The 12,014-nt window shown below is 39.1% G+C and overlaps 1 protein-coding gene and 1 non-coding gene across 2 annotated transcripts in view; both read right to left on the reverse strand.

Annotated features, from left to right (window-relative positions):
- Window positions 1-12,014, reverse strand: part of LOC106654125 (mitochondrial genome maintenance exonuclease 1-like) — a 60,432-nt gene that overhangs the window by 6,907 nt on the left and 41,511 nt on the right. The gene's annotated exons all lie outside the window — the stretch shown is intronic.
- Window positions 4,625-4,697, reverse strand: Trnak-uuu. Its single transcript has one exon. It is a non-coding gene; the product is annotated as a tRNA-Lys (tRNA).

Below are 12,014 nucleotides of genomic sequence, written 5' to 3' on the forward strand. Positions count from 1 at the left end.
TGCTCTCATGAAGATTCATGTGTGAAAAAAAACAAGCAATAACCGAGTAATTTTATTATCTCTCGCATAGTAGGGTAATTATCTTACTCCATAGTCATCGCGATTACACGTACGAAAACCTCGCTTACATTTTTTTTCTTTCTCCATCGAGCTTTTTCCATCCTTTGTCATGCATATATAAGATAATTTCCAAGAGCCGAGCGAATTATTCGCCCATTTTTCACGTTATATTATACAGTCGTCTAGCGCGTGTGCTTACACATTCGCGCGATATACATATAGTTCCCTCGCGCTTAATGTAAAAATTATACGTTAAAACCGAAAAATCCTCATTATTTCCTTCCTCGCCTTTCCTCGGTTTCTGTATATATATGCTCGTGAGTTGAAATCGGTGGTATAACGTCGATAATAGAGCAGTCGATGTTACGCTCGCTCGCTCGCGCGCAAGCGGAAGCGTTTAAATACCATTCTATAGCCCATTTTATAAAACCGCAGGCTCCACTTATCACTCTCGGGTGCTTGCAACGCCGAGAACAAACCCGATGAATCGTGTGCTCGCACACATGTGCTACACCGCTGTCTCTCTCTCTCTATATATAGTACCTTTTACGATTCGAGAGGTATGTAATTGCGATTAATTAGAGACACGATCCAAGTGTAAATCCAAACGAGTAGCAGCAGCAGCAGCAGCGGTGCTAGTATAGTAGTATGCACGAGGATCATCCGGTATTAAATTTGTCCGAGGCTGCTGCTGCTGTTCTCTCCCTGCGTATATAGCCCATATATAGCCCAGGCCAGGGCTCTCTCGCCGACAATACAATGCGAGAATTTACGAGTAAAACGTTATACTGGACCTCGCGCGTGCAAGCTCGTATGTGTACGCGCTTATATAGAATATACTCTCGACTGTTGCTGCTGCTGCTGCTGGACCAATTACCATGAGTGTATGTGTGTGTACGTCTTTGTATGGCTATAGTTAGGGGTTTGTGTTTGTGTGTGTGTGCGCACTGCATCCACCGGTGTGCATTAATCCGCTTAATTAAAGATTACGCGAGGAATTTTCGTGCACATATCGTTTTGTCTTATTGTCGTGCCATCCGCTGCTGGCGCTGTACGGTATAATCGTCGCGAGCGCTCGTATACGCGCCGCAGCGGTGCCTACTATCAGCTCTCTCTCTCTCTCTCTCTCTCTCTCTGTCTCTCTCTGTAAGTGCAGCTGACGCCCCCCGGTATTACGCATATAATTATCAATATAAACTCCCCGGCCAAGCCCAATAATGCAGCATACATCCCCGCTCATTGAATGATTAAATCGATCATTAATTAAATTCGATTTAACGATCCGAAATCTGCGAGTGCGTGTTGGCCGTCTGTGCGTGCGTACACGATACACGGTATTATAACGTTGAAGCCGCAAATTCTTTTGCACCCACGCGCGCTCGAGATATGCGCGAGAGTCGCAGAGGAGGAAAAAAAATTTTTTTTTGCGGTAATAGAACGCGTATACGATGTCTAGTCGTCGTCGGGTGTGTCTCTCGTATACGTCGTCTCGGGGTCGCAACTCAATTACTACGTGGCTCATTAACTCCCCGCGGTGAGTGCGCATTCCGGAGTCTTTTGTGTGTGCAGAGCTCTGCTCGCTCTTCTGTACGTACCATACGTATGGTATACGTGGTATGGTAGGTAGGAGGATGCGTGAGCGCTGATTGTTTGGAAAAAAACTTTCGGAATATAATATATACGTATACGGTTATAGTACAGCAGATGGAATTACCTGCAAAGTTTTGAAATGAAAAGTTCGCTTCTATCTCTTTTTATATAATACGCATATATCGCGCGCAGTCGGAACAGAACAAGTTGACGTTGCATAAAATGCCGGAGCACATGTGTGTGTATGTGTAAGCGAAGCACTAGGCGACGTACAGTCTTGTATTACGACGACGACGACGAGACATTTTATTAGAGTTTCGTATAATTTGATCGAGAAACTCCGAGGAATATGTAATTATGAATTTTTCACTCTTCTTCGTTTTTTCTTTATCCACCTTTTTTTCTACTTCTTTTCTTCTTCTTCTTCTTCTTCGTTTTTGGAGCGCCGAGCTCGATAAATTTATTATGCCGCTCGCTTATACGCGCGCAGGTGTCGAAAGTTGTATATATGGGATATAACTAGTCGTCGAGTAGTCGTCCAAGCCACGTGTCGAAATTGGCAGGCAGGCAGGCACGAGTAGCAGCAGCAGCAGCACCTCAGCCCACGAAAGTTTCTCTCTCTCTCTAAGCGCGGGACCCGGGCGGCGATAAGACAATTTTAATTAAGACAAGTTACCGAACACAAACGTTCACGAGAGAGAGAGAGAGAGAGAGCCCCGAAAGTTTATGCGTATAATGTATACGCAGAGAAAGAGACGACGACGAGGAGGACCGGTGTATATAGCAGCCGAAAATTCAAGTTAAACGGATTCAAAAGACGAGAATTCGGGTGTAGAAGTTTTCGGGGGGCACATAGACATCTGTCTTGGCCTCCGCCGCTATGTTGTAATATATATTTTTCAACTCGATTTCGAGCTAACGATAACAAGAGAAAGAAGAGGAAGAGGCAAGAACGAGCGAATATCCTGCGCGCGTTAAAATAATTGTACGCGCGCATAAACGAGCTTTTAATAAAAACATAGATCGACTGAGAATGACAGCGAAGATTGTTCTTACGTATCTGCGCGAGCACAAAAAAGCTCGCCCGCACCTGTACATGACGCGTGCGGAACCGTGCCCAACGCGAGAGGATCTCTCGAATTCGTCGGGGGAAATCTCGCAGTTTGACTCTCGATTCGAGCTGTCCGGGGCTCTGCGCGTACACAACGTATATCTATATTGTCCTGCCTCTCTCGCTCGAACGGCAGCTGCGCGCGAGGAGATGGTCAAAATAAGCTCCGAGGAAAAACACGTGTTTCGATCGCGAATGAATAAAAAGAAGAAAAAAACTTGCGAGAGAGGATACGTAGGATGTTGTACCGTTCGAATAGAAAAAGAAAATTGGAGCTCTGATACAGCGAAGAGCTTTATAGACACGGAGCTTTTGGTTGCACGGCGATATTTCGCCTATTCATTATACGCCGTATTACGCAATGATGCCCCGGCTGTATGGCGGTGGTTTTTTTTAAGCCGCCGGAGGGCATTAACCGTTGCGAGGGTATTATTAAAAAATTTTTTTCAACGTAGTTCTAAATGTATGTAGGGATGTGTGTGTGCGAGCGTGCATATAAAGAGATATATACACACCAAACGACGAACGAACGCCGCGTTATTACAGAATGGAAACGTCATATTCAGCCGTTTATACGGCGATATACCGACACTTTTATACGCGCGATCCGTATCTGCAAAACAAGACAAAAAGAAAGATAGTAGTTGTAGAGCCGCGACGAGGCGCTTGCAGCAACAGCAGCGGCAGCAGCCGACGATGAATATATTGGGCTGAAAGCTCGTGGCGCTTCATCATCGCGTAATGTGGATTATACATGAGGATATACGGAAACATCCACGGAGACGTGATTGCATTTGTGTGTGTATATGTTTTTTTTTGTCGGACGTGGGCAGGGTAAACCCCGCAACCAGTGGCCCTGTGAAATCAGGCATCTCGTTGAAACTGCATACTTATAAGGAGAAGTTACTTGGGGAAAGGTGCAACTGATAATTGGAATGTCGAAAGAACGATTCAGCAGCGATAAAACTGAATTGAAGATGGCATCGTGTTAATATTTGAGTTTTCATACGATGACAGTAATGTCTTGAAACAAATCTTACATTCGATGGTTTGCTATGGTATTTACGGCATTTATGTGAAATTTGAGGGTAAGCTGGTGTCTATAGTCCGTAGCCGGGAAACTGCAATGGTGTGAAAGTGGACAAACGCTGCGTATCTTTATGTTTTCGACCACGATAAAACCGAATCTGATCGTATTGTATTATTTTGGACCTCCACCCCTGGGGTCGGAGTGAAAGTTTTTTTCACGAATATCTCTAAAACTAGACTAGATACGAGGAAACGGATTGCGCAATTGCAAATCGATTCCTCGTAAAATTTTTCATGGAAATACACTTTTAATTTTCAAAATGACAGTGCAAGATTGTTCACGATATCGAAACAATAGTTTTGCAGTTTCCGGCTCGCTGCGCGTTGTCGTTCCTCACCACCGCCGTTTTTTTCAAAACTGTCTTTTTCGATATCGGGAACGATTTCGCACAGACACTTTGAAAATTCAAAGTGTATTACCATGGAAAATTTTACAAGGAACCGATTGGTGCAATTTGTTTCCTCGTATCTTGTTTAGTTTTAGAGATATTCGCGGAAAACACTTTCACCCTCAATTTTCACCCTGACCCTGGGGGTTGAGGTCCAAAATAATATCAGATTCGGTTTTGTCATTGTGAAAAACTTAAAGACACTCATCGTTTGTCAACTTTCACACTATTGCAGTTTCCCGACTACTTTTCCTGGACTATACCAAACAATTTGTGACGAATTCGCACTTGAACGGTTGTCTCCATTTATATAATACATTAACCCATTAACGCCGTTCAATTGCCTTACAAATAATGGATAGGGTTCTCGAAATAAAAAAAAAAACGCCCGAACAGGGACTTGAACCCTGGACCCTCAGATTAAAAGTCTGATGCTCTACCGACTGAGCTATCCGGGCCTTGTCCATCACGATAAAAATTACGATTTTGGGTTGGATATTCAAATTTGGACTTGTACTTTTTAAACTTTCGATTGAGGGCCTGTAGATCCAAGAGGGTTGGACCTACAGGGTTGAGAATTTCATCATTTTCAAATTTTTTTAGTTTAACCGACAAAAATCTAAAGACGTGTGTATTGCCCCACACCATCCGCCTAAAAATTCATTTTAAGAACTACAATTTGGGTTATTCAAAATTGAAATAGGTTTATTTGTTTATCCACTAGCCAAATCCATATGTACACACGTTCCATCATTCTGTTAGACCGGACAGAATTAACTCCAACCTAGTGCATCATATTAAAAGAGTGCTTGAGTTCTCCGCCGCTAGAGAGCGTCGGCTCAACTCTTCGCACGTGCGACAAGAAAAGGCAAACTGTAGGCATATAGCAGAGCTCGGCTTATGCAATTTGCTTAAAGGTTTGCTTTGCTTGAATTAGCCACCGCTAGGTGGCGTCGACGCGGATCGTCGCTCGCGCAGCAGAATAAGACTGGTTCAAGGCATGTAAGAGAGGCGATCTCCCGGCATAAATGTATTCTAGCGAAAGCTGGTAGCAGGTGCATTACTCGCTCAAGTTTCGCGGTTGAAGAAAACTTGTCTTCTAGCTGGCTATTTTCGGTGCAGACCTGCTTGCTGAAAGCAAGGTACGACTGTGTTTGGACTCAGCGTGTCCAAAGGCAATCTATATAATTTAGATTGAGGACCGTGAATATGACTCGATGGTAAACGCGAGTTTTGAACTTAAAATTATATTCTGATATACGACTTTATTTACACATTTATAATAAATATTGTACCATACATTGACTATAGTTTACACTACAGTACAGTACAGTATTTACAACAAATGATCTTAAAGGTACAGTGAACGAATTACTTCTAATATTGGTCGCTAAAGACTTTGTTCGATCGTAACGAGGAATTAATGGTCGACGCCCAGAACGAGCTGGGCAACACACCGACTACTTGCTCTGATGCGTTACGGTAACAAGAAAGCGGACGAGTATCTGCTGAGCAGAGGCCCTAATCTGACTCTGGTATTTAATTGAATACTTTTGACTGTATATTTCTGTGTGTGCGTGTGTTTTAAAAGTTAGTGAAGTTCCGATTGTTTTTTTAAACAAAAAATACGGCAGAAATTCAGCAAAAGAAGGTAAGGTTTTATGATCATATTTCCATTATTTTTATTCATTCATTTTAATATGCAATGCTACTATTTGATTTTGTTTTTTATTTTTATCATTTCAATGTATATCCCCAGTCCTTGTGAAAATTAATAGCTCTAAAAAACAATAAGGGTTTTAATCCATAATTTAAAATCACATTATTGGAAACAATCAATTTCAATCTATTTTTAACAGTATTCAAAAGTTACAGTATACATTTCTGTTGTTATTATAGATTCAATTTTCAATTCAATTAGAATTAGAATTCAATTAGAATAGAATTCTATCTTCCCTAAATACACATTTAAATCGAAGAAAAAAGTTAGATAAAATGTAAAAAAGTATTTTCAGAATTATTTAATAATTTAATTTGAATCAAAAATTTTTTATTCTTTGTTCAGCAATCTCCAGCTATTTAATTTAATGAAAATAAATTTATTTTATCACTCATTTTATTTATTAGCAATAAAATAGTAATAAATAGAATTTGAATGTGCAAAAATCAATTGTATTTTATTTTATTTATTTTGTTTTTAGCGTATTTTATTTCAAATATTTTCATCAGTTTAATAAAAGCAACTCAACATTAATCAAAGACTTTGTTTATTAATTTAAATTTAAATTTTATCATCTTAAATTTCATTTGATGTGAAATTAAATTATTTACTGGGTGTATAATTCTAATTTAATAATAGAACTTATAGGTTGTTTTAAAAATTATTTGTTTATAATAATGTTACTATGCAGATTTTTTCTTAGTATTTAAATATGGAAAATGAAAATTACTTTTACATGAAATTTCAAAATTTCTAGAAATTTAAAATCCACTTTTACCAAAATAAAGACTTAAATTTAAGAAAATAATTATATAAAAAGTTAAAAAAATGATTTTCTGAATTATTTAATAATTTAATTTGAATCAAAAATTTTTTATTCTTTATTCAGCAATCTCCAGCTATTTAATTTAATGAAAATAAATTTATTTTATCACTAAATTTATTTATTAGTAATAAATTAGAGACTGATAAATTAAGAACTAAACTTTTTCATATAAATTAAATTATTAAATAATTCAGTTTAAACATAAAAAAAACGAGAAAATCTGTGCAAAACATGGACAACTCATACGTTTTTCATGTTCAAACGATCATAATTTTTTAACTATGCATTGCATCTGAAATCTGAGCTCGGATTTGGAAAGGGCATTAAACTTTACTGAAAAGACACATGATTTTTTTTCATATCCCCAGGTGAAAGCTTTGAACTTATCTAAAAATTTAAGATATTAGAATCAAGTTTTCTAGCGCAAGACCCGCACGGTATTATGATGCGAAATTGCTAATGTTTATATCGACGATATATTGGTTTACTCGCAGTCGGCGGAAGAGCATCGACAACATCTCAAGATAATTTTTCAACGATTGCACTAGTACGGTTTAGTTATAAACCTCAGCAAATGTACATTTGGCGAACCCGAAGTTCGTTTCCTAGGTTATCTCGTATCAGCTTCTGGCGTTCGCTCTCCAGCTATCACAAAAAATATCTATAGATTCTCGGGTTATTTTGGATGAAAAAATCAACTCTATTGTTATGTTGTATAAAACAATCAACTTTAGGATTTAGAATTTCGAAAAGACGCTAAAATCGCCAACTTTGGGTCTCTGAAAAAGTGTCATAGATGGTAAAATTTTGACCATTTCACCGAGAATCGGCCATATCTATCTAGGAAGAACTGATCGAAGAAATCGCAAATTACCTCGAACTTTACCGGATAAAACACGTCAAGTATAAAGACGAAAAAAGGAAATCAGAAGTGTACACTGAGATTGCGGTGCGACTTGGCATAAGTGGTAAGTTAAATGAAAACCGTAAACTCTTTTTTTATTATCATTATGATGACTTATCACTTATGAACGGTATTCTTCATTACATTTTTTTATTCATCATGACGTGTAATTTTTCAAACAGCTGCATTGGCAAAATCTACCTGGGAATCTATTCTAGAAGAGCATAAACAAGAAACTAAAACATTGAAGGGTTAGAAGCTAAATCTGGGGCTGGTGCCAACGAAATAGTTGAATCTTCTTCGCCACTTTGGAAGTCGCTGCAATTTTTACGTGACAAGCAGATTTCAATTTATACCACAGGAAATTTGGAAGCTTTTTTAAAGAAAAAAAGGTATTCATCGTCTGAAACGAGCATGTGGCCTAGCGGACAAGCATACAATCACAAAGTTGTATCCTGCAGCTCGCATTCTCAAACTACGTATATTGCATACTGCATAATATTATCTTGACTGATGTTAAAAACGAAGAAGCAGGAGCTGTTCTTTTATTTCAAGAGGGTATTGCCAATCAAAACTATCCAGATGTATAATTTAGACAAGGTCTCGTGGAAAGAGAGAAGCTGATTCGTTGGTTCAACGGTCACTCGCATCATCTTTAGATGCATTGTAAAAAGTAAGTTGAATGCTTTTGAGCCAGATTTATCGAAATTTCACAATTTACTCAACGTCATGTTTTCTCTTTTTTTCAGTATTTTGGGGGTTTTCGAGACAAAATTTTGATTCTTATGTAATATAAAAAAAAATATTCATGATTAACATTATTACATAAATAACATGTAACATTATTACATGAATAAATTTGACTGACTGTCTTTCTGTCATTGGATTGTAGTTGTGCCTCCCGTCTCATTTTTTATAATTTTTTTAATGATACTGACTTTTGCCGCATTACCCCCACTTTACGTTACTATGGTAACAAGTCAAGGGGAAGGTCAAAACGGTATAAATGCAGCAGTCTTGTGGCAAACAGCGTCATTCACTCGCAGCAACTCGATTATGGACGACTTCCTAAATACCTGGCACCTGACGAAACTGGACGCACTGATTGAAAGGGCGGACATACCGCTCGGGGACATCGGGACTTTCTCTTTCGCTTACGAATACAATAATCAACATCAGCGCAAGTTCTACGCCATCAAAGTCGAGGACTTTTGTAAAAATTACGCAACGTGGCGCGATCGTTATATGTACGAACTGATTTTCAATCGCGCCTGCATCTACCTGGACATCGAGTTCGACAAGACGAAGCATCAAGTCGGAACTACCAAAGTCGGTGCCATAGTTCTGGAATTACTGCAAGATTTCCTGAACACTCACGAACAATATCGCGACCTAACTTTGAAGACTTGCATTTTAGACGCGAGCAACCACTTAAAATTTTCACAGCACATCATCGTTCGCTTGTTTGACAACGAAACCGAATACATCTTTGCTGATCCCGACGGACGACCATTGCAGTGGTTCATGCGCGGCTTCAAAGATTATTTGCAGACAATTGCCGCCGATCCGGAACATCCTCTCTATATTTATTGGTTGGTTCGGTCACGAAATATTTAAGAAACCAAGTTTTTTGGACAGACGAAGACGATTGGACTTTAGAAGAAGTGGAAAATAAAATTTGTAAGTAGCGACTTTTACAATTATATAATAAATCCTACAATCGCTTGTTGTTCTTTAGGTAACCACGCACTGGAACATTGGGAGGAGACCCAAACCCCTTTGCGACTGCTACTACCTAATAATTTAATCATCGACTTTGAGGTTTACAAGTCCTCGCAACAATTCCGAATATACGGTTCAAAAAAACGACTGAGCGATAGACCTTTGGAGTTCGAGTGGGCAAGCTGTGACATCAAAGACATTCTGCGCTTCACCATTGTTACCATCCCTCAATCTGACAAAATCTTATACATTTATCACGGAATCAACGAAATAATCATCAACAAAACACTGCAACCGTACTACCGTAGATTTGCAATTGAAGGCGTAATCTTCAACTCGCGAGGTTTTGGTATTGAAATTATTAAGACGCTATCTGAAGGTGAAGCGAAGAGGTTGCGACTTGCCTTACTAAAAATAAGAAGGACGCTGCCCGACGTAAGTGTTCTTAGGATCTACCGTACCGTAAACGACCTTTACGGTAACAAGTACTACAATCTTTCAACGACTAGGTGCTTATTTGGAATCAAGCATAAAACAGATAAACCCTACTTGACCATTCATTCGCAAACCTTGACGACTGTTTATCATTGCCGTCGGTGCCCAATAAACGAACGGAAAGAGAAATTCGAACTCGCTTCAGATGAACAATCATTTTTATGAAATTAATTGTGCAAACGTGGTTACAACGTGCTGGACCATATTCAGATTCGATCCCACCGAAGAACAAATCGAATTCACCTTAATAGAGGCATGCGATACAAGTAATATTGTCAATCGACCGACAGGTTGGGGTAAGTCGATAGTTATGATTTTGAGCGCGTTGGCGCGAAGCGGCACAATTATGATCGTACTAACAACGATATCGTTACTTGATGATTTTCAAAGAAAATTAAATCAATGCGCCATCGAACACATCAGGTTGGGACCCAAAAGAAATAACGATACCAGAGACTTCTTGGAAGACGATAATGCTTGTACTCGTTTGCAGATAAAGATTATTATAACAACTCCAGAAGCTATTACACAAAATCAAAATGTTAAGTCGACACTTTCAAAGTTAATTGAATTGAAACAATTTCGTAAAATTTTTTTCGACGAAGCGCATTGCCTTCCTACGTGGGGCATGACTTTTCGCGACGCATATCCCGATTTGGTTAAATTCTTGCGTTCACTTAAGAACAAAATAAATATAAGTTGGTACTCGGCAACATTAACCAAAAAACACATCAGATGGATTGAACGTGAATTCGATTTTATTTCCAACATCGAGGTCTTCGGCACGGATAGTTACAGAAACAATCTTCACATAACGGTAGACAACAGTAAGATTATTTTCGAGAAATATGCCAAAAAGGACGTCTTTTTACCAGAAGGTTCATCCTTAAGAAAACATGAAGTTGCTTACGTCGTGACTCTCTTGCAGTCTGATTTATACCGAAACACAACTTCGATCGTGTATACTTATCGGGCTACAACAGTAGAACAATTGAGTTTCGCACTATCGTGCAATGGTATACATAACGTCACCTATACAGGATCAACTCGAACGAATATGAGAAAACCCATTTTGATGGGGTGGTTACAGAATCGAGTCAAGGTTGTCGTCGCAACAAGTGCCTTCAGATTGTGATTAGTTAACAATGCCCAAAGGACAGCGAAAAGAAGCGGCCGGTCCGCCATTGCCGAGCTCAGACTTTACACGCACCTTTTCAGACACCATGAATTGGTGGTGTTTTTGCAAATGGCTGTTCACGTACCAACATTTGTGGCTCACCTCTTCCACATTCAAATACGGAATCGCGTTTATGTGCGCGGAAAATCTGTACGCGGCCTTTTCGCTGATCAGCACCGCGGCACGATTCGACGAGACGTCGATCGCAACGTGGATCAAGGCTTACCAGAACTGGGGACCGTCGATTTTGCGCCAACTGCGAATGATAAAGGGTAAGTAAACCATCATTTTATTTTTTCGCTATAGTTCAATAAAAAATGAAAATATACGCGTTCTAACGTTACAATCGCGACTATCGAATCTTCGCACTTTCGTTCTTTGCAACTCAAAATCGGTACTGATCCGAAAACTAAAAGATTCCACATTAATGATTCAATGAAATAATAGTCGTCACAAGTTGCGTGTACTGTTGTGATTCCGAAAAAAAACAATACAACAATACAACAGTACAATTCCAATTTGCAACATTAAAAAATACACGTTACAACATTAAATAAATACGCTGCACTCGAAGTGCTGCAGCAAAAATTACAAGTTTAAACACAGAAAAAATATCGCCGTAGTGTAGTGCCTTGGTATTGATCATCAACACATACGGTGTATAATTATTTACGAATTACCAGATTCGGTTGCGGCATTAACACAAATGATTGGTCGGGCAGGTCGCGACCTAGTTGATGCTGGAATTTTCATCATGTACAACTTCGCCATTTACAAAAGTTTCAAGGTCAACCTCAACAAAACCATCACAAATAAGAAGAAGGAAGGAGTATCAAAAGAAACGATTACTGCAATGAAAGAAAATGCGACTTCCGATTTTTTTGAATTAATAATGACCATGGAATGTACGGACTGGTGTCGTCATGACTTA

The sequence above is a fragment of the Trichogramma pretiosum genome, unplaced genomic scaffold (assembly GCF_000599845.2).
Source record: "Trichogramma pretiosum strain Unisexual culture from Peru unplaced genomic scaffold, Tpre_2.0 scaffold61, whole genome shotgun sequence".
In the NCBI taxonomy this organism is placed as follows: Eukaryota; Metazoa; Arthropoda; class Insecta; order Hymenoptera; family Trichogrammatidae; genus Trichogramma; species Trichogramma pretiosum.